This window comes from Dermochelys coriacea, chromosome 9 (assembly GCF_009764565.3).
Source record: "Dermochelys coriacea isolate rDerCor1 chromosome 9, rDerCor1.pri.v4, whole genome shotgun sequence".
In the NCBI taxonomy this organism is placed as follows: domain Eukaryota; kingdom Metazoa; phylum Chordata; order Testudines; family Dermochelyidae; genus Dermochelys; species Dermochelys coriacea.
The window spans coordinates 88812488-88833392 of NC_050076.1; the positions used below are offsets into that span (position 1 = coordinate 88812488).

Sequence of the window (20905 nt, forward strand, 5' to 3'; positions counted from 1 at the left end):
CACACATACACATACCTAATTTTAAGCACACAGGTAGCCTCACTGAAGTCAATGAGCTCTTACTACGTGCACTAGCTCCGTATACACATTGGGGAGACACGATGAATGTGCACATACACAGTGTAAAAAGGATGTTTTTCATGAAGAAGGGTCTGTGCTTTAGGCCAGCATGTCCACGCAGCCAGGGCAGTTTTCTTGTTTAATTTTAATTGTTGCTTATTACAAACTGACAACACTGTTATGAAATTATTTTCCAACATCAAAGCCACTTCTGAAGTGTTTCATGTTCTCAAATGTTTGGGAAGGCATGTTGAATCAAATGCCAGTGGGCATGTTTCTGTTTTACAGGCAGAGCAGATACTGACCTGAGTTATGTGGGCAACATGTGTACTTCATGTTTGAGTGAATGAATAATATGATGAGAAGGTGAGAGGGCTAACTTTAGTTCAACCCTTAAGATTAGGCACTTCCCCTAACATGTAACTTACAGACCCTCATGTAACCAAAAAGAGCAATCTGCTTGAGATATATGCTAACAGCAAGGTATACATTATGAAGAGGGTTAGATTAGAGACTGGTCTACACACACATTTGCACTGAAATAAAACCCCAAAACAGTGAATTAAAACTGACTTAGTTATTTGGTGCAAGTGGTTTATTTTAAAATAAAATGTATTTATTTTTTGAAGAGAGTATCCCGCACATAGACTTCCACTGAAAGGTTTTCAGAAAGTGATTGATTTATAAAATCAATGCAAGGTTGAATGAAGACTAGATCTGTGATCGCCAGAACCCCCAGAAATATCACCTACAGGAAGCCGATCATTTCCAGCTCTTCTCATTCCTCTGTGCAAAAACAATCTTAAGCGTAATTGCTGGGACTCAATTTAAACCACCCCTGCAAAAGCTGTTTTGGAATCCCCATTATCTGTGTATTGTTTCTCAAGATTGCTGAATCCTGAAATTACAGAGGAGCTCATCTGAAGATGAATAGAACCACAGTCTATGGACAAAAAGAAAAGGAGGACTTGTGGCACCTTAGAGACTAACAAATGTATTAGAGCATAAGCTTTCGTGAGCTACAGCTCACTTCATCGGATGCACTCACGAAAGCTTCTGCTCAAATAAATTTGTTAGTCTCTAAGGTGCCACAAGTCCTCCTTTTCTTTTTGCGCATACAGACTAACACAGCTGCTACTCTGAACCCTGTCATTAGTCTATGGACAGACGGCTTGAAGTGATGAAGCATAGGTCAGCCTTCAGGTAGTGACATTTCCTACAAGGTGTAGTAGCGCCCTTTAGGACTTTCAGGCTTTGGGGGCTTATTTAATTAAACTAAGCGTTAAGAAACCGCTATGGGGTTTCCCCACCACCTACTCGCTCCTTAATACTGTCCTCAAATTAAACTTGTTCATGTCACCCCCCCCCCTCTGTGGTTGGCAAGGGGAAGGGGGTGGTACAGGCGTGGGAGGGGAAGGGAGGTGGCCGCTACCCTCGGAAACTCTGTGAATGAGCTGCAAAGGTTTGAACATCCAGATCAGTGGCTCTCCCTGCGCTGGTTGATTTGGCTCGCTCAGCCATCTCTCCTGTGCCCTGCAGTGCGTTGCAGAGCGGGGATGCTTCCCCTTCTCTCCACCTGCGGGCGGGGGCGGGAGCGTTCCCACAGCTGGGGGAGCTGCTCTGGGCGGGAGCAGGCAGGGTCCCCTTCAGCAGTGGGGGGGCGAGGTGCCCGTGGGCCTGGGGTGACCCCGGGGGCGGGGAGCGAATGGAGGGCAAAGCCCGCGAGCTGCCCTGGCGGCGGGGATCGCCGCTGCCCGCGGCTCTGAGTGAGTCCCCTCCCTGGCCGCTGCCGCCCGCACCGGAGAGCCCGCCGGGGCCCCTCTGCCGCCGCCCTGCCCGCGGCCGCGGCTCGCGCTGAGGGTGGCGGTTAACGCGCATGCTCGGATCGCTCGGGCATGCTCGTTAACAGCCGGGGAAGCAAAATGTAACCGTGCGGAGCGAGCGGCTTCTCTGGCACTCGCCCAGCGGAGAGGACCGGCACCGGCACCGGCGGCGGGGCTGAGCGCCGAGCCGCGGCTCGCCTCGGGCTGGCTTCCCGCTGCCCTCTCGCCCCCTGACCCGCCGCCGCCGCCGCCGCGGTCGCTCGCGAGCGGGGAGCCGCGCGGGGATGCGGGGCGGCAGCGGCAATGTGGATTTACCTTCGCCTGCGCCGTAGCCGCCGGGGAGCGCCGCGAGGGCACCAGACCTAGAGACCGTGGCTCGCGGCTCCCGCCGGGCTGAGCCGGGGCGCTGCTGAAAGTTCCTGCCCGACCCCTCCGGCGAGGTGCGTTCGCCTGGGAGGCTGGGATCCGAGCCGAACTTTGCCTCTGCTCTTGGGGCTGCCCGGGGAGCGGGCTGTGTGTGTGTGTGTGTGTGTGTGTGTGTGTTGGGGGGGGGGGCTGCCGCTGCGCGAGTGTCTCGTGCCCCCGGGCTGCTCGCCCAGCCTCGACCGCTCCATGCCTCCGACGGGTGACAGCTGCGGGCTTTTCCGAGCCAGGGAGAAACGCACCCGCACCGAACAGCTGTGCGTGGAGACGGGAGCCGACCAGCTGCCTTGGGCGCGTGTGTGCACATCTGTCAGCGGCTGGGTCATGTCCCCCCCCCCGCCCCCCCGTATGTGATAAGCGGGGAAACGCGTATTCTATCCATAGCTGTGTTGAGAGCGAGTGGGGGCGTGTAATCTCGCTCCCGCACATGAAATATATGTTGTGTGTGTCTTTAGCTCTGTGTAGGATGGAGAAATAAACTCTCTCTCTCTCTCTCTCTCTCTCCTTTTTTTTTTTTTTTTTTTTTTTTTGCCTCTAGGGGGTCTCCTCTGCTCACGGTTGCTGTTCTGCCAGAGCGCTGCGCTCTAACAAGTGACTGGGTGGCTGTGCAGGGTGGCGGGGCTCGCGCGCGCTCTCTCTCTGCTGGCTGGGCTACTCGCGCGCCCAGAATGATGCTGCCATTGCCCCTCGGTAGGAATCATGCTACTGCTTAATTGGACTACATCCGCGCCAGACGGGGGTTTGGGTGCGCGGCTTCCCGTAACCGTGCTGGAAGCGTAACCTGGGATCTTAGTAAACTTAGCAGAGGTACAGTAAGTCTGCAGTATTTCTTCTCGTACTTAAAATTGTGGGGGAGTAGGCAGTACTGGATGCATAGCTTCTAAGGGAAGTTTTTCTTGAGACACTTGAATTGCAGTTGTATTATTTTTATTAGTGCTGTTTATTTATTTATTTAAAGGGAGATGATAGTACATTTCACATCAAGACCCAAATCCTTGGTGAAGTCAGAGGCTGACAGAATGAAATGGCTTTCTTTCTGGGTCAGCAACACAATGATCTCTCTCTCCCCTAGTGAACAGGGGATGCGTCTATCTTATTTCTGATTGATCCTTAGAGGTAATCACAATTAAGAATATATTTAAACATTACTGTCTGCCCACCCTTATGTGCTCTGGTCTTTGGACAGTTACAGGGGCAATAGATACAAGTAAGAGTTGTAATGATCTCCGCTCCTAATGCTTTCAGCTATTTGTGTTTTTGTTTTTTCTTTTGTTTTAATGGCTTTCAGCTATAGTTTAAAGTCAAACACTTTAGGCTTTGAAGATGAATGCTAACACTGTCATGATAATTGTATGTAGCCAGAAAGCTCTTTCTAACTGTATGTCACTACAGTGTTGTATGTCAGCCTATGTCGGTTTTTGTTAGTAGAGACTAGTAAGTGTGTTTTTAATTGCTCTGATCAAATACAGAAATTTCCTTTTTATCTTTGGCTTTAAATTAAAGGTACCCATTCACATTGTGAGAATTAAGAATCTATGGGTTACTGTTTCATTGATCATGTTCATAGTAACCAAAGCTTGTAGATATGCGTCTAGACTGTGTGCTGTTTCTCTCTCTAGTTGTAATTAACAAGTCAGATGTAGTGTATTGTGAAAACAAACAGCAATGACCAATGTTGTTGTGCAGACGCATCACAAATGTCTACTTTATCTCCAAATGTTTTCATATTAACAATTCCTAACTATATTTGTGTATTCATGTTCTTTTGGCTATTAATTGTCAAGCTTAACTACAAAGTGTAAATGATTTCATATTTAGAGCACAAACATTCCTGGTACTGTCAAAAAGAGCAGTTTATGAATCATAACTAGTGAGGTACACTATAACAGGAAAAGAGCTATACATCAAAATGAAAGCCACATCCTTCACTTACCTATTTTCCTTCTGCTCTGTCTGTGGTTTCTTTCTCTTTACATCCTGTTTTGTGTCTAATTTCCAATGTTCTGGGTTACTTTATATATTTCCCTCAATAAAATATAGGAATAAAAATATAACTAATGATCATTTTTCCTGCTTGAGCCATATCTGTAATACAAAACCTTTATAACATGTTGAAGTATTCATAATCTTTGTGGTGGTTTTAAATTAAGAGCTCTTAAAGTTCTTGAGAGTTGAGAGCTCTTAAAACAAGTAATGTGGGAATCTTTCAGTGTTTTTGAATATCACAAATGCATTTTAAATATTATTCATTTTTCTCCCTAAAATTAGTATATACTAAGCAGTAGTTACAAGTTTTCAAGTTGATCTCAAAAGGATATTTTTTTAAATATGTGTTCCTTGAAAATACTTTGTCAAAGAAATAACTGAATGCCTTTTTAAAAGAAAAGATAAACATACCCACATTTCATTTCCTGATTTTGGACTAGGTAAACTTGTTATATAATAAACTAGAAATTAGGAAAGTGATTTTCAGAGGTAAATTAATTATATGGAAAACAAATTACCAGCCTGAAACTTCAAGTGTTAAGATGGGGATGGGGAAGTGTTCAAAGTGGCCTACATAATCAAAGTGGCCTACATAAAAATAGCATCTAAATATACAAATGTAAAGATGTTCTATTACAGGTATATGTAGAAGCTGTAATACAATGAAGCCATGGTTATTCATTTGAATGGTTGCTGTACTTTTTATTGTAACAAAAGCTTGTGCCAGGAAATGATGAACACACACACATACCAGCATAATTTGCTTTAGCGTATTTTTAAAAATAGGCTGTGTAACCTCCTCTTTAAGTTCATGATACTGCTTCCACTGAAGTTGGGATTCTGAGTATTGGCATTGATGTTAACTGGAACTGTCAGTATATGATGATGCTATATGTAGTTCATGATGTTTAAATACTAGGAGTTTAATTTAAAAAATGATTTTAAACTGAAAGGACTTAAAAATGTTTATGGAATAATACTTTTTAGGGTGCTTTAATTAACATTTGTACAGTACTCTGATCACTCTGTTAGAGGAGGTGCAGTCCCCATTTTACAGATGGGGAGAATGAGGCACAGATTTTTAAGGTCCCAATCTTGCATCTTTGAAGTTCATGGCCAACTTTCAGTGACTTTAGTGGGAGTAGGATTGAACACTAACTTCCCAAAGATCTACACAGTGAATCAGTGACGGCTATGATTAAAGTATAAGAGTCCCTGACTCCTAATCTGGTACTTGTATATGTAGATTCACCTGTGTCTAAAATGCATATCCATCATTCAACAAAAGGAGTTAGTTAACATTAGTGCTTTATGGCAGTGAGAAGCATCAACACAAGGAGATTTAAGTAGAGCTAGGTATGTCTAGCTAATCCAAACTTTTATCAGGTCCTTTGTGCATAGTTTAGTAGTGAGTTAAAATTAGGAGTATATAGTCGTCCTGATCTTGCATAGCCTCACTTGCATGATCAGGCAAGAGATTTTCAGGATTGGGCTCACTATGACTGTCCTCTAAGACCTGTAGTAACACACAGTCATGCTTTCATCCCAAGATGATCAGGTTTTTCTCTTGTGATCCCTTTCCTTTTATACTTTTTAAATATTTTCATAACTGAAATTGTTAATGATACGGAAAAATTCTAATCCATAGAAACTTTACTATCAAGTAGCCAAAATATTAAAATATGTTGAAAAAATAAGTTTGTCATTCTATCATTGTTTGTTTTTTTTAAAAAAAAATCATATGTATATATTTTTTCCAGAACATAGCCAACAGATACTTGATAGTGATGGTTTGTTTTTGTTTTGTTTTGCTGTTGCATACATTTACTATGTTTACTTAAACTTCCAACTTCTGGTTTAATCTGCTGTTAATTTATTTCTTATTTGCCTTCATTTCTATGACAATATGATCTGTTATGAATTTGGATTTAAAATACTATAAAAGATACATTTTTAAAAATAAATAGACCAAATATATGTTGGGTGACTAAAGCTGTAATATAGAAACTAACCAGTTTCAAATCAGTTTGCACTAGATGCGGAAACTTGCCATTAGTTTGTATTTAATTTTTCTAGCATTTTAAGTTGCTGTTCAGATAATAATAAAAATTTAAATTGAAAAAAATGACTATTTTCTAAAAGTGAGAAATGAAGAGACTTGAACTATTCCCAGCATAATATTACCTTCTCATTTAAGTATATTTTTGAGTAAACATGCTCCTTATGAGTGTCAGACTGAAATCACTAAGTGCTAGCTTGTTGCTTTGGAAGCTTTCACTGAGCACTACTAATTTCTTTAGTCCTAATCGGCAATAGCTTCCATTTTCTAGTTCATGGCCTCTTACCAGTAGTTACTTCTGCTTATGCCAGGCTATGTATAGAGTGTTTGTTTTTACAAATGTAGACTACTATTTTCTAGGGATTACACAGACACTATAAAGCTTACATTTTTGGACCTAACATTTTGGTTCAGCCACCTTAACATTTTTTTCCACTCTTTGGCCAATATTTTATGATGCAAAGTTTTGTTCATGTGAATGTACATGGAGAAAATTTTAGGCAAGTAGCAGAGAATTGTTTAATTAAGAAGCAGAATTTTGGGGGGATGAAAAGAAATTTTTTTTCATATGGGAGTATATAACGGAGCATCATCCAATAGTTGAAAAGGAAAAATACCATGTGGATTGCATGACAATTCACATAATGACTTACGAATATCAAATGTGGGAATACTGACTACAAATAGGCTAAAAGTCACAAATATTGTCAAATAAATAAAAAATAAATAAAAACATTGATCTAGTTGTAGACAATTTGAAGAGGAAAAAGGGTTAAGGGTCAGATCCTTAGCTGGTTTAAATAAGCACGGATGGATTGACTTAATAAATCATTAGAAGTGATAAATTTGGCCTGCTCTATTAAGAACATTGCATCCAAACGTTTAAATTAAAAAACTTTATGTTTTCCAAATTTGAAGTATTACAAACTAGGCTCATTCTTGCAGAAATGGAAACATGTAGAGCTCCAACTCTCATCTATTTCCTTCAGTTTCTGTGGTAACTGGTAGTGAACTGTTGAGATTAAGATGAAGACTCCACAAAAATAATGAGTTTAAAACTTCGTTTTACCTTATTTTCTCCTATCAGACCTCTGTTTCCATGGAAGTAGTACTGAAAGGCAGTAAGCAGCCAGCAGCTGAGTCAGAAGTTACACTTAGTAGTTTCAGATTCTTGCTGGGAAGTGAGACTGCAAGGTGGCAAAAGTCTGTAGTCCTTTAAATTGTCATAAAGGTAGATTTGTAAAAGTAGTAGGGAAAATGCTGGCCCCTTCTGCTTCTTTCGATAGTTACAGTCTGAATTCATTTTATTAATAATTTTCCTGAGTTCACAATGCCCATTTTACCACAGTCAATTACTTTATTGATCATACGTACTCTCTGTAGTATAAATATGTGGGGACAACGACAACCAGAGCAGTGAGTTTTTGTGGGAAAGCCCCATGAACAGGAGCCACTTGCTTGAACATGGCAATGGGAAGGGAGGCTCTCTGAGCTATACTTGTTTACGGGACACATGCCATATAAAAATAAGACACACATGGCATTGTCTGCCTTAGATACAGTTTTCAAAAAAACGGGAATAAATAATATGAGCCTAAAGCTGATATCAAACACTGCACATCAAACACTGGTCAGGTGTTCTATGGTATATCTTAGCTATCAGTGCTTAGAGGCAGAGAATGAGTGGGATAACAGGGATGGGGAATCGGGGTGGTGAAGTCCAAAGCTTAGGGATCTGTTTATGGCTTTAGAAGCCACTGCCATGTTAAGAGGGGAATCACACCAGTGGCAGTTGCTTGAAGTATTCTGCCTAGGGAGGGAATGGGCAGGCAAAATGTTTATAGAAGTGCTGAGTGAGTGAGTGAGTGCACTCTGAAGTGGCAATTACTGTATCCTTTAAAAGAATTGTACATAACCTGCCTCCTCACTACAGGCAGTTTATTTTTTTTAAAGTGTTTTTACTAGTTACCTTACAAAATCAGCCTAATGGGTGTGATGCCAATTTCTACAACCTTGTTCTAGTTTGTGCTACAGAGCAGAAAACGCTTTCCACAAAATGTAACTTCAAGTGATTTTTTTTTTGTAATGCATTCTTCTGAAAGCTTCTAACCCACTTAATATTTGACATAACACAGCATGAAAACTTGTTCAGGACTTTTACTATGAATGCCATTTCAAATGATGGAAAATTTGTATTAGTCAATTAGATATGTCTAATCAAGGACACAGTAAAACTTCCATACAAAATAAATGATTTATATATGGTATATCATGTTGCATAAATTATGGGGACACCATTAGAAGCACTGTAATATACTGATATCAGTGATATAATCTCAATACAGTTTTACTACAAAAAGCAATTTAGATGTTGGCCTTCTGTTTGAGGCAGGCTGTAGGCTTTATCCTTTTACTTAAATCACTACATTAAATGTCAATGGTAATATCTCCTTGTACTTTTAATATATTTTGCACCTATTTTTGCTAAAATATTGCCAAAAATGTAGAGCTGTTGGAAATTGAGGTATTAATTAATCAGTGACACAAGGTAAATTAAAATGCCAGGGAAGAAAAACACTCAGAAGGTGGAAATGTTCAATTTTTTTGGGGGGGGGGGAGTTGTAATTTACCCACTTGTTTTATGCAATTTCAGAGTGCTTCAGTAACTGAAAAGAGTTATGAAAGCTTTATTTTAAATGCGTGCTATCCCAGTATTCAGAAAGTTTCTCATGCATCTTGTGCTCAGTTTTACTGGTAAAATACATGACTGGAATAAGGGTAGGTGCAGAATTACAGTACCCTTGGGGAAGCTGAGGGAGGCGGGAAGGACTGGTACAATCCTTCCTAGAGTACTCTGGCATGCAGAAGAAGAAAGCATTATATGCCATCCCACAGGATGATGCAGTGTTAGGCCAATAGAGTGAAGGAATGAGTAGTGCGTGTCTTGTGGCTGGTATTCCTCTTCCTTGTCCTCTCTGGGTATCTAAAAGGGAGTAGTCACTGTGATCTCCACAGAAGAGAGCATATGATTGTGTCTTCTCCTTGGAAGGAGAGGAATGATCCATTAGTTTAGTGTTGTGCTTTCTAAGCTAGCTAGATCATGCTGATGTGTCTTACTGGTACATGCAAGATACCTTAGCTCAAAATAGACTGAAATGAATGAGAACAGGAGTATTTTCCCTGTCTATTGCTGTGCCACTCACCCACCAATACTACCAAAGCCATTTTGTGCTGTGATCTGGTTTGAATCCTGATTTCAAGGGTTCCAGGATGATGATATACAGAAGGTGTTGGGATGAAGTTGCTGCCATTTTCCATAATAATATGGAATAAACTCTCATAGAGGAAAGCAGTGGAGGAAAACAAATAATGAACGAGTTCCAGAGGTTATTAGATTCATCTCCTAATGAAGAGAGGATTGGAGGCTGTGGTGAAAATCAAGACATGAGATTTAAATTGCAATAAATCCAGGAAGATTGAATGTCCTTTTCATGTTCCTAATGTCTTATATTAATTTGGATGTTGAATGAAATGATTTCTGGAATCTAACTGGCTAAAATACAATAATTGTGTGGCTAAAATACAAAAAAAATGTTTTATCTAGAAGTGTCTGATGTGGGGAAAGTAACTGATATATTACTAGAGTCGTTGATTTCATGTACACATTCTGTTACAGAAATGCCACATGCTCAGATTAAGAAAACTGCCAGGACCCCAGAAAATATTATTTCATATTACGTTAGATGACACAGAAGATTGGTAATGGAAGATGTACCTCTAAATCACTGGTTCAAATCTGGAAGTTGATTGGCGGCAGGCTTTGGTCACTAGCTTATGGCTGTTCCCTGGCCTATACAGAATAATTACGTATTCTTTGTGTAGTGTCATAGTTCACCAGGCCAATATAAAAGGCTGGCCCTTGAAGTAAGTTATTGCAGCCTAGTTCTTCGTGAGCAAGTGTTGCCTCTCAAAAATCATTATTGTGTTTGGCACTCAATGACCTCTTTGTGTCATTCTCAGAATTGAGACAAGCTACTTTCTTATGCCTGAAGGGTGGTCCTTCAACGTCAACTCAAGATAAGTACATTGGGAGAAAAAAAGAAATTGAGTGCTACAATCCAACGTGAACCTAGTCTGTTGATAAATGGATGTTACATCTATGTACTATTAGAGCACTAGGTTAATTTAAAAAGATTTATTTACACACTTATCTCAAGACAGCAGTTACAACCTGGGTGCAAGATAGTTGCTGGAGACAAGTCACCAGAGTTAATGGTCTGAGGCATAGCAACTCCTCTCAGCCATCCTGCAGTCCCTTAGAAATGCCCTGCATCTCAGCTGTTACTGCTTAAATATTTGCACCTTTTAATTTCAGATAATACAGCAGCCTAATGGCATAAGTAATGGAGCATTAATATATAATAATAATAATAATTAATAAGGTGCTAATAAAATAAAATATAAACAATTCCAGTATGATATGAAGGTGAGTTTCACACTAGAACATGAGAAGCAGCAGCAAATCAAAGTAATTACTTTTCATATTTGGAAGTGCAATACAAATAAGAGTCAGATGTTTAGGGGAGTGGTTCCCTTTCTTTGCTCATCATCTCACTGATCAATGGCCCAATTTAGAAATAATAAATTATGCCTCTGACATATTTTTAAAATGGATTGCTTAAATAGTGTGTGTTCAGCCTTTTTTTTTTTTTTTTGCTTTGCCGTTTTAGTACTGGAGTATACAACATATCTAAGGGATAAGCATGGAGCTGTAGATTAAATCACAAATGTAATATAAAAGCATCAAAACGTTCTGCCAGCATAAGCATCATATCAGTTAAAAATACCACATTAGAAGTGTATTAAGGCCTTGGCTTCTGCTCACAAAGATTTAATCTTTAATATCTTGTCACAACAGGGCACAGTAAGGGAAACATTAGGGATTTTGTTCCTTTGTAACTAGAAACTGAACATCTCTTCTGTAGATGTCTATATTTTTGCAAAAATTTTGAATTCTGAATGTATTAAAACATTGTTTTCTGCACATGCTTAGTAACAATTCCTACAGATTCACTAAGTAAAAATACAAGACAGTCCCTTCCCTGTGTTTACAATATAATCAAGATAAGAGAGTAGACATAACATAGTGGGAAGGCCAGAGAGAAACAAAATGCTAGTTTTTTGGGGAGGTTTTTTTGATTGCTTATGTTTCTCATGTGCTGTTTATTTATAAAGTACAGTATTTATTGCTGTACAGTAAAAAAGGTCCCTGCTCTGAGGAGTTCATAATCTAAATTAGATTAAAAGGATAAACTGACAACAGAAAATAAATGGAAGGAGAGGAGACAATGAGAAAGGGAAAATGCTCTTGGGACAGTAGTATTAGGAAAAACTTGTAGATCACTTTTTATTTTGTGTTTACTGAAATGGCTTTGTTTCTGTTAGTTTGTTAGCTGGTATGATCAGGTGCAAGAGAAGGAGCAGAGAATTCCAGAACTGAGATTAGTCACAGAAGGCTAATCAATGGAAGAGAAGCTATGAGGAGAGGGAAGCACTTGGGCCCAGAGTCTGCCTGATCATTGCAGAGGTGTGAAGTAAAGAAGTCTTCCTTTCTCTCCCTATGTAGCTTCATAAACACTAGGTAGAATTACAGCCCACATGCTCTCAGGATTGAATGGGCTTCTCCATCCTTACAATCCTGGAGAAGAATAGTGCCCCAAAGAGGCAAGAAGAAGGTACGTGAGGTAGCGCCTTGGCCCCATCAACACATTATCCAACCATGTTAAGGTGGGGGGAATAAACTACATCCACAAAGGGAATGTGATGGAAGATGCATCCATCCGTTTGTCTTCTGATGCTGGTACTGTGGGCTGTGTCTTAATGCACAGGAGCAGACTGTTTCAGGCATATGAGGTAGAATGGAAAAGCTGTTGAGTTTGTGATTGAATAAGAGATGATTAGGTGTGTGTTTAAAGTGAGAAGAGTGAGCAGAGTGCAAAAGGGGTGAAGGAGGAAATGAGCTCTGATACAGGACAAGGTAGAATGATTAAGAACTTTGAAGGTGAGGACAATGCATTTGAATTTGGTGCAGAATGACAGGGGAACAGAGATGACTGCAGGGAAAAGTGACATGGTTGGAGCAGTGGGAGAAGAAGATGACTTTAGTGGTAGTGTTTTGGATAGAGTGGGTAGATGTGTGCTGTTTCCTGATGTCACTTTATTGGAAAGTGGTGTTGGCAGATTCGAACAATGCCAGTTTGGCTGTGACTGAAATATAATAAAATACAGAACCATTTATCTAGATATTGGTAGTGATGTGAACATGGTCTTCCACCTGCTCTTAGCTTGCTTTAGATCATAGAATGATGTTCTGTACTCGGCTTGTTGTAGACTGCCTATTTGTGTGAGAGTTTATGGGAAAAATCATGGTAATGGGGTCATTTTCAACCATACACCTGACTACTTTTATTGGAACGGACATTGAATTGCAATATTCAGCAAGATCAGCTGTGCCTTGTTCCAGTTTGAAGCTGTACTTGTCTTTTATGGCCTCCACTTTAGATAGTCTTATTTTGTATTGGATTTTCCACTTGTATGCAGCTGCAGAAGATGCCGTTACTTTCCATTTTAGTTTCAGAACAGTGTTTTCACTCTAAGAAATTAACCCTTCCACCCCACCCTGGAAACTGTAGTATTTTTGCGATGGGGTCTGGTAAGTATTTCAAATTTGGAAAACTTAGAGGATATCCAAAAGGCAATGAAAAATCTTTTTTAGTCACCAATCAGGAGGGAAAGGACTCATCTTGTGTTGATGAAAGCTAAATCTATAGACAAATAGCTGGCCCCATACCTTAGGTGAGCCATATAGACTCAGAGGCTTGTGACAATGCGCAAACATACTATTCATTAGGAAGTCTGGATTCACAGCTTTCTAATGGAATTTTGATGGTGTTTCTACCTTTTAGGTTGTAAGATGTGAGACCTTAAAACTGTCCTATATTGTTTGTCCTCGATCTTGGACCACTGTAATTTCTAAGGAGAATTTTGTCCACTGGAGGAAACGCATACATTTTTGTGGCATGTTTGGGTGTTTTTTAATGTGCTGCCTGTTTGAAAGCTGTTCAGAGGTAAATAATGTTAAAAGTAGAAAGGAGCTTGAACCAGTACAAAAAATTCATCACTACCACCCTTGAATCTAGTTCTGGATTCAAACTCCCTGGGTTGGGCCCATCTCTAGCTGGAAATAGTCCTGGACAAAGTGCATTAGTGGGCAGATTGCAGATGTATAAAATTAATTAATGTATTTTACACTATATTTACTATACTTTAATTAATTTTTATATTTTAATATTAAAGTACAAAAATTAATTGTTTATCACTTGGAAGCATAAATAAGGTAATTTTTATATGGCTACCATCGCTCCATTTCAGCCACCTATCCCAAACTGATGTCAAGTAAACCTTTATAAATTGGTATGCACCATTAAGTTATATATGTGTAGCCTGGCTCCCAGCCTGTAGGCCATATTGTACCATGCCATGAATTTTCAAGCAGCTGTCCTCATTGGGCTTAAGGGACAGTTCTGCTTAAAAATGATGGCATGGTAAGTCTATCTTTGGTAGACTTAACCTTGTGCTTTGACTAGGGAGCAGGAGTGAGCATGAAAGTCATGGTATAGACAGGTTTATTCAGTTAATGTGCATCTCATTAGCACAAATATTATTTGGTATGCTTACAGTGAGAACTCCAGAGCTGAAATATTTAGGATTAAGCACAGAAGAGCTGAGGAATTATAAAACCATTAAAAGGTCAGAAGAGGACCATATGTGCCATCAAGAAAATTATGACCCCGGGAAGTCCACATTAAAATAGCTCTAGGATAGGATCTTACAGTATGCAAACTTTTGAAAGGTTATTTCCATAAAGTCTTAGCAAAACTTGGCCTCCATTAAGATTTTTGTCCCTGGGAGCTGAAACCATAAGTACAATATCTGGTTTGTCTGCAGAATAAAACAGGAGAAATTCTCCTAATCATTATCCTGGGAGTTGAACATCAGGCACCCTCAGTTCCAAGTGCAGAGAATATGTCCAACCTCCACCAACTTTGTCCTTCCTGGATGAGGTGGTGATGGGCCCATCAATAGCCCCAGCCTTAGAAAACAGCAGGGTCTTGCAGCAGTTGCTGCAATCGGTGGCTCAGAACCTGGGGGATCCAGGTGGAGGAAGTGGTGGAGGACACTGACCCCATGGAGGACATACTCGTCCCCTCCGGACCTGCTCGTATTGCCCTGGTGCTGATAAAGACTATCAGTGAGACCACGAAAACTTTGTGGTAAATCTGGGCCTCTTTGCCTCCTATGGCAAAGAGGATCGAGAGGTGCTATTTCGTTCCCTCCAAGGGGTATGAACATTTGTATACCTACCCTGCACCAGATTCCCTGGTTGTGGGCGCAGCTAACCAGCGAGAACATCAGGGTTACCAGGGATCCTCCCCAAAAAATCGGTAGGCCAAGAAACTCGACAAGTTTGGGAGAAAGGTCTATTTGACCGGTGGTTTGTAAGCTCCACATCTCGAACCAACAGGTCATCGTGAGCAGGTACTGTTACAACACCTGAGGCGCGATGGCCAAGTTTGCAGAGCTGCTGCCACAGGACTCTTGCACAGAATTCTCTGCGCTGGTAGAAGAGGGCAAACTCATTAACCAGGCCTCCCTGCAAGTGGCACTGGGTGGGGCGGACGACCGCACTATGGCTACAGGGCTAGCCATGAGGAGGAGCTCCTGGCTGCAGGTCTCTGGTCTCTCCTACGAGGTCCAGCAGACCATACAGGACCTTTCCCTTCAGGTTCATCCCTCTTTTCGGAGAAGACCGACAAGACATCAAGGTTTGAAGGATTTGAGGACCATTGGGCCTCCATACCCCCACTACTCAGCAGAAGCATTTCAGGCCACAACCTCCTCCCAGGTTCTATCAGCTGCAGAACTGACAGGATTTCTCCTGAAGGAGGAATAGGAGAGGCAGGAGGAGACTATACCCTTCCTTGGGCTAGCGCTCTGACCATTCCAAGCTGTCTTCGGGTCAGAAGCAGGCCTTTTGAAGGTGTGCTCAATGATGATACTCTAGCACCACCATTGGATCCACCCCACCTTACCTTCTCGTGCTGACTATCCCCTTTCTAGCATTCATGGGCCTGTATTACATCAGACTGCTGGGTACTCTGCATGGTAGAAAGGGGATACTCCCTCCAAATCTTGGCCGTCCCATCCTTCCATCCCTCTTCCCTATCCCTCTTCAGGGATCCTTCTCATGAGCAATTCCTCATACAGGAATTCCTCATTCGCTCCTATCTCTGGGGGCAGTAGAAGAGGTTCCTCAGCAGCTGACGGGCAAGGTGTTCTGTTCCCCTTATTTCCTAATACCGAAAGCCAAAGGTGGCCTCAAGCCCATCCTAGACCTATGAGATCTCAATAGGTTCATGAAAATGCTGAAGTTTCGCATGGTCTGATTTGGCCTCCATCATCTCTTCCTTGGATCCAGGGTACTGGTATGCTGCCCTCGACTTGAAGGACGCTTACTTTTACATTGCAGTCACACCAGAAAATACCTCAGGTTTGTGGTGAACCACAGTCACTACCGATTCAGTCTTCCCTTTCAGCCTCTCAGGGACCCCTTGAATATTTACCAAGTGTATGGCAGCCGTGGCTGCATTCCTGCACAGGTGGCAGGTAGAGGTGTTTCCGTACTTCGATGACTGGCTGATTAAGGGCTGCTCCAGGTGCAAGTGGAGGTGCAAGTCAGCTTCTTAAGAGCATCATTCGACGAACTGGGCCTCCTCCTGAACTTGGGGAAATCGACTCTGTCACCTGTTCAGCAGATAGAGTTTATAGGGGTGGTACTGGACTCCACGCAGGCCAGGCCTTACGTCCCGGAAGCATGTTTTCAGGCCCTAGGCAATATTGTTCGAAGTCTCAGGCAGTTCCCTACCACCACAGCAAGGAATTGCCTGAAGCTTCTGGGGCATATGGCCGCTTGTACATAAGTAGTGCAGCATGCCAGGCTGAGACTCTGGCCGCTCCAGGCATGGCTGGCCTCAGTGTATCGGCTGGTTTGGGACAATTTGGAAAGGGTCATCACGCTGTCTCGCCAGGTCCTTGACTCCCTCCTGTGGTGGCTCGACCCACAAGTAGTGTATGCGGGGGTTCCATTCACCAGATCGCAGCCATCCCTCTTGCTGGTGACGGATGCGTCAGCCTTGGACTGGGGTGCGCATCTGGGAGACCTCAAGTCACAGGGTCTCTGGTCTCGGGCGAAACTTGCTCTCCACATCAATGTCAGAGAGCTGAGAGCGGTCCGCCTAGCATGCTCGACCTTCCGAGACCACCTGGCAGGGAAATGTGTATGGTTGTATGTGTAAGGTGTATGGAAATGTTATGATGGACAACACCACAGCAAGTGAGCTGTAGCTCACGAAAGCTTATGCTCTAATAAATTTGTTAGTCTCTAAGGTGCCACAAGTACTCCTTTTCTTTTTGCGAACACCACAGCGATGTTTTTTTATAAACAAACGGGGTACATGCTCCTCTTTCCTTTGCCTGGAAGCCCTCATGCTGTGGGACTTCTGTGTAGCTCATTTGATACACCTGGAAGCATCATACCTCCCCGGAGTACAGAACGAGTTGGCAGATTTTCTCAGCAGGTTGTTCCACGGCCACGAGTGGTTCCTGTGATCGAACATCGCAAACTTCATCTTCCAACTTTGGGGGTTTCCCCAGACAGACCTGTTTGCCACATGACAAATCAGGAAGTGCCAGCAGCTTTGCTCCTCTTTGAATCACAGCCCGGGTTCCATCGCGGATACATTTCCCCCTTCCTTGGGAGGGTCACCTCCTCTATGCGTTCCCTCCCATCCCTCTCGTTTACAAGGTGCTCCTCAAAATTCGGAGAGACGAGGCCTCAGTGATATTGATTGCTTCAGCCTGGCCCCGTATACACGGGTACACATCTCTCCTCGACATGTCTGTGGAAGCCCCACTCACCTTGCCTGTAGGCGCCAACTCCTTGGGTGCTCTGGGGCTGGAACACCCATGGGGGGAAAACATGGTAGATGCTGAACACCTACCGGCAGCCCCCCATCAGCTCCCCAGCACATCCCACCTGCCAGCAAGCCCCATGGATCTGCGCGTCCCCCACCCCCAGTGCTTCCTGCCCGCTGCAATCAGCTGTTTCATGGTGTGCAGGCAGGAGGCTCTGAGGGGAGCGGAAAGGAGTGAGAACACGGTGCACTTCGGGGAGGGGGCAGGAACAGATGGGGTGGGGATGGAGTGGAGGCGGGAAGAGGTGGGGTGAGGGTGGGGTCCTGGAGGAAGGAATGAAGTGGGGGCAGAGACTGGGCAGAGCCAGGGGTTGAGCACACCTGACATTTTGGAAAGTTGTGCCTGTGACCTTGCCACTCTTCCCAGACTTATTAACTCAGAATCATGGCTGTCTCCCAACCTCGAGTCTTTACACCTTACGGAATGGAAGCTCCATGGCTAAACCTGACGGAGCTTTCTTGTTCGGACCCAGTCAGACAAGTCCTCCTTGGCAGTAGGAAACCTTCCATTAGGGCTACATACCTGGCCAAGTAGAAGAGATTTTCAATCTGGTTGCCGCAACACGTCCGTCTCCAACGTTCGTGTCCATACCCTTATACTGGACTACCTTTTCCACCTTAAGCAGCAGGGGCTGTCCATGTCATCAGTAAAGGTTCACTTGGCTGTCATTTCTGCCTTCCATCCAGGAACAGAGGGATGGTCGGTCTTTGCCAACCCTATGGTGAGCAGTTTCCTGAAAGGTCTTGACAGGCTATATCTGCACATCTGACAGCTGGTCCCAGCCTGGGACCTCAATCTGGCCCTTTCCAGACTAATGGGGCCACCTTTTGAACTACTGGCGACATGTTCTCTGTTGTACTCTAATACAACTGGCTTTTCTGGTAGCAATAACATCAGCCAGGAGGGTATCTGAGCTCAAGGCCTTAACCTCAGAGCCTCCTTACATCATGTTCTAGAAGGACAAGGTTCAGCTCAGACCGCATCCAGCTTTCTTCCCTAAGGTCATCTCCAGTTTCACGTCAACAAGGACCTATTTCTCCCAGTTTTCTACCCTAAGTTGCACTCAAGCAGCAGGGAGCAGAAATGTCACTTGTTGGACATTTACTGGACATTGGCTTTTTACATTGAGTGAAAACCATTCCGGCAGTCCATCAAGCTGTTTGTTGCCGTAGCAGACAGGATGAAAGGGCTTCCAGTCTCCTCCCAAAGGATTTTGTCATGGATCACATCCTGTATCCGGGAATGCTACAGCCTGGCGAAGGAACCTGCCCCTCCGCTCAGAATGCACTCCACCAGGGCACAGGCTTCAGCAGCAGCGTTCCTGGCGCATGTTCCGACCCAGGAAATATGCAGAGCAGCGACATGGCCCTCCATTCATACTTTCAACTCGCATTATGTGATTACCCAGCAGGCCAGAGGTGATGCAGCCTTTGGTAGACCAGTGCTTCAATCAGTGGAATTTAGACTCCGACCCCAGCTCCAAAACGTAGGCTTGGGAATCACCTAATTGGAATTGGCATGAACAATCACTCAAAGAGAAAAAATTATTACTAACCTTCTCGTAATTGTTGTTCTTCGAGATGTGTTGCTCATGTCCATTCCAATACCCACCCTCCTACCCTCTGTTGGGTAGCCGTCTAAAAGGAACTGAGGGGGTTCAGTAGGACCCTATATTGAGTGCCATGATTGTGTGACCCCAGGGAGTGCTCAGGGGAAAAATCTTCCGGCTGCCATGCACACGGCATGCACATACCTAATTGGAGTAGACGTGAGCAACATATCTTGAAGAATAAGTGTTACAAGAAGGTTAGTAAGTGTTTTACTCCCTGGGAGTATGGGAGTTTGGACTGGTAAAACCAAGAGGTGGCAGGGGAGAGCCAGAAGGTAGAGCTGAGAAGCAGGAGGGAGTTCAGAAGAAGAGCAACATGGTCTGGGAGAAAGCAGGCCACTATTGCTAGAGATAGGGCACCTAGACTGGAACTCAGAGTGGAGAGTGGGTCTGGGTTCCCCTACCAGCCACAGGAGGAGTGGCACAGCCAGGGCAGTGAATGGAAGACTGCCATTTTTGTGGCAGTGAGGGACTTTGATACCTTGGAAAGGGTGGACTACAGTGACCTGGCCAGAAGACTGAGTCCTGAAGAAGGAGCACCCCAAGACCAAGAGGAAGACCAAGACCCCAAGACCAAGACTGACCATGGGGCAAGGAACTGATGTAAGGGGTCATCAGACTTGGAACCAGCTAACCCCCAGAGCAACTAGGAGGAGGCTTTCAGCAGTGAATGCACCCCGTAACATGCACCAAAAGCTAAAATGGGGTGCTAGATGTGTTGTATAATAAACAACAGTGACTGAATATGAGGAAGCTCTTTCAAATTATTTAGGATCTGTTGGAAGAATTTCTTCAAGCAGGCAGTGCATTTATCCCTAGTATGTTGGAATGTATGCTTCCCCAAAATGTAACTTAATTACATCTAGCCTCCAGTTTGTTTAATCTCATCTCCACCCACTTTGTCTTTTCTCCTCCTGGTTGTGTGGATAGATGAAAGGAACTGTCATTCCCATAGGCACCGACTCCGTGGGTGCTCCTTGGAAAAAAATATTGGGTGCTTAGCACCCACCAGCCACCCACCAATCAGCTGTTTGGCGGTCCCTGCCAATCAGCTCCTTCCCCTCGCCTGCCTGCTGCCAATCAGCTGTTTAATGGGCGGGAGGTGCTGGAGGAAGGGGGAGGAGCGGGAAGAGGCAGAGCGAGGGTAGGGTATACTTGGGGGAGGGGGCAGAGCAGGGGCGGGAAGAAGCAGGGCATGGCACATCCCCAGAGAAAGCTTAAAGTCGGAGCCTGTGGTCATTCCTGTTACCTCTCCTTGGCCCTGCCTCCCAACACCTGAGGAATTTTCAGGAGTGCTAGCTGGGAGACGACGACTCTCCCTTGCCTTTCACGTTGTATGACTTCTCTCTGACTCTACAAGAGGAGGGATACAATAGCTGCTTTGGATTGGGTGCCCCACAATGGTAGTTTTCCCTCTCCCCACCTGACAGAGCAAATTCAGCTCAGATAAAGCATCAATCAAAAGGCTTTTTCAGTAGAGCAGGAGTACCAGACTGTAAGAAGTATCACTGTAGCAGACTGCAGACAGCCTTATGCTGCTCAGGATTAGGGTTGAGCTTTTTAAGGCTTTATACTTGCTCAGTGGAATTTCTCTGTTTGTCTATATGTCAGAATGCCACATCTGATTAATTCCAAAATTTCAGGGAATGTTCTAGATATCAATGGCCAGAGCCCTATTGACTTTGAGGAAAAATCCGAAAACCAGAAGGAGAAAAATAGGGAACATCTGGGATCCCTGCCGTCTAAGATACAACCACGTTTGCTCCAATCCTCAGACAGAGACAAACACCTACAAGATCTCTATCAAGCATTCTTAAAACTACAATGCCCGCCTGCTAAAGTGAAAAAAAC

The 20905-nt window shown here is 43.5% G+C and overlaps 1 protein-coding gene across 9 annotated transcripts in view; it reads left to right on the forward strand.

The window, feature by feature from the left end:
• The first annotated feature begins 1961 nt into the window (after positions 1 to 1961).
• TENM1 (teneurin transmembrane protein 1) overlaps positions 1962 to 20905 on the forward strand; it is a 490191-nt gene continuing 471247 nt past the window's right edge. For 4 of the 9 annotated variants that reach the window (XM_043493117.1, XM_043493116.1, XM_043493118.1 and 1 more), the window contains exons 1-2: positions 1984 to 2323; positions 2845 to 3118. The gene's annotated coding sequence lies outside the window, so the exon portion shown is untranslated. Of the gene's footprint in view, positions 2324 to 2844; positions 3119 to 20905 lie in introns of all 9 variants that reach the window. The other 5 variants (XM_043493115.1, XM_043493120.1, XM_043493113.1 and 2 more) reach the window with 5 other exon arrangements.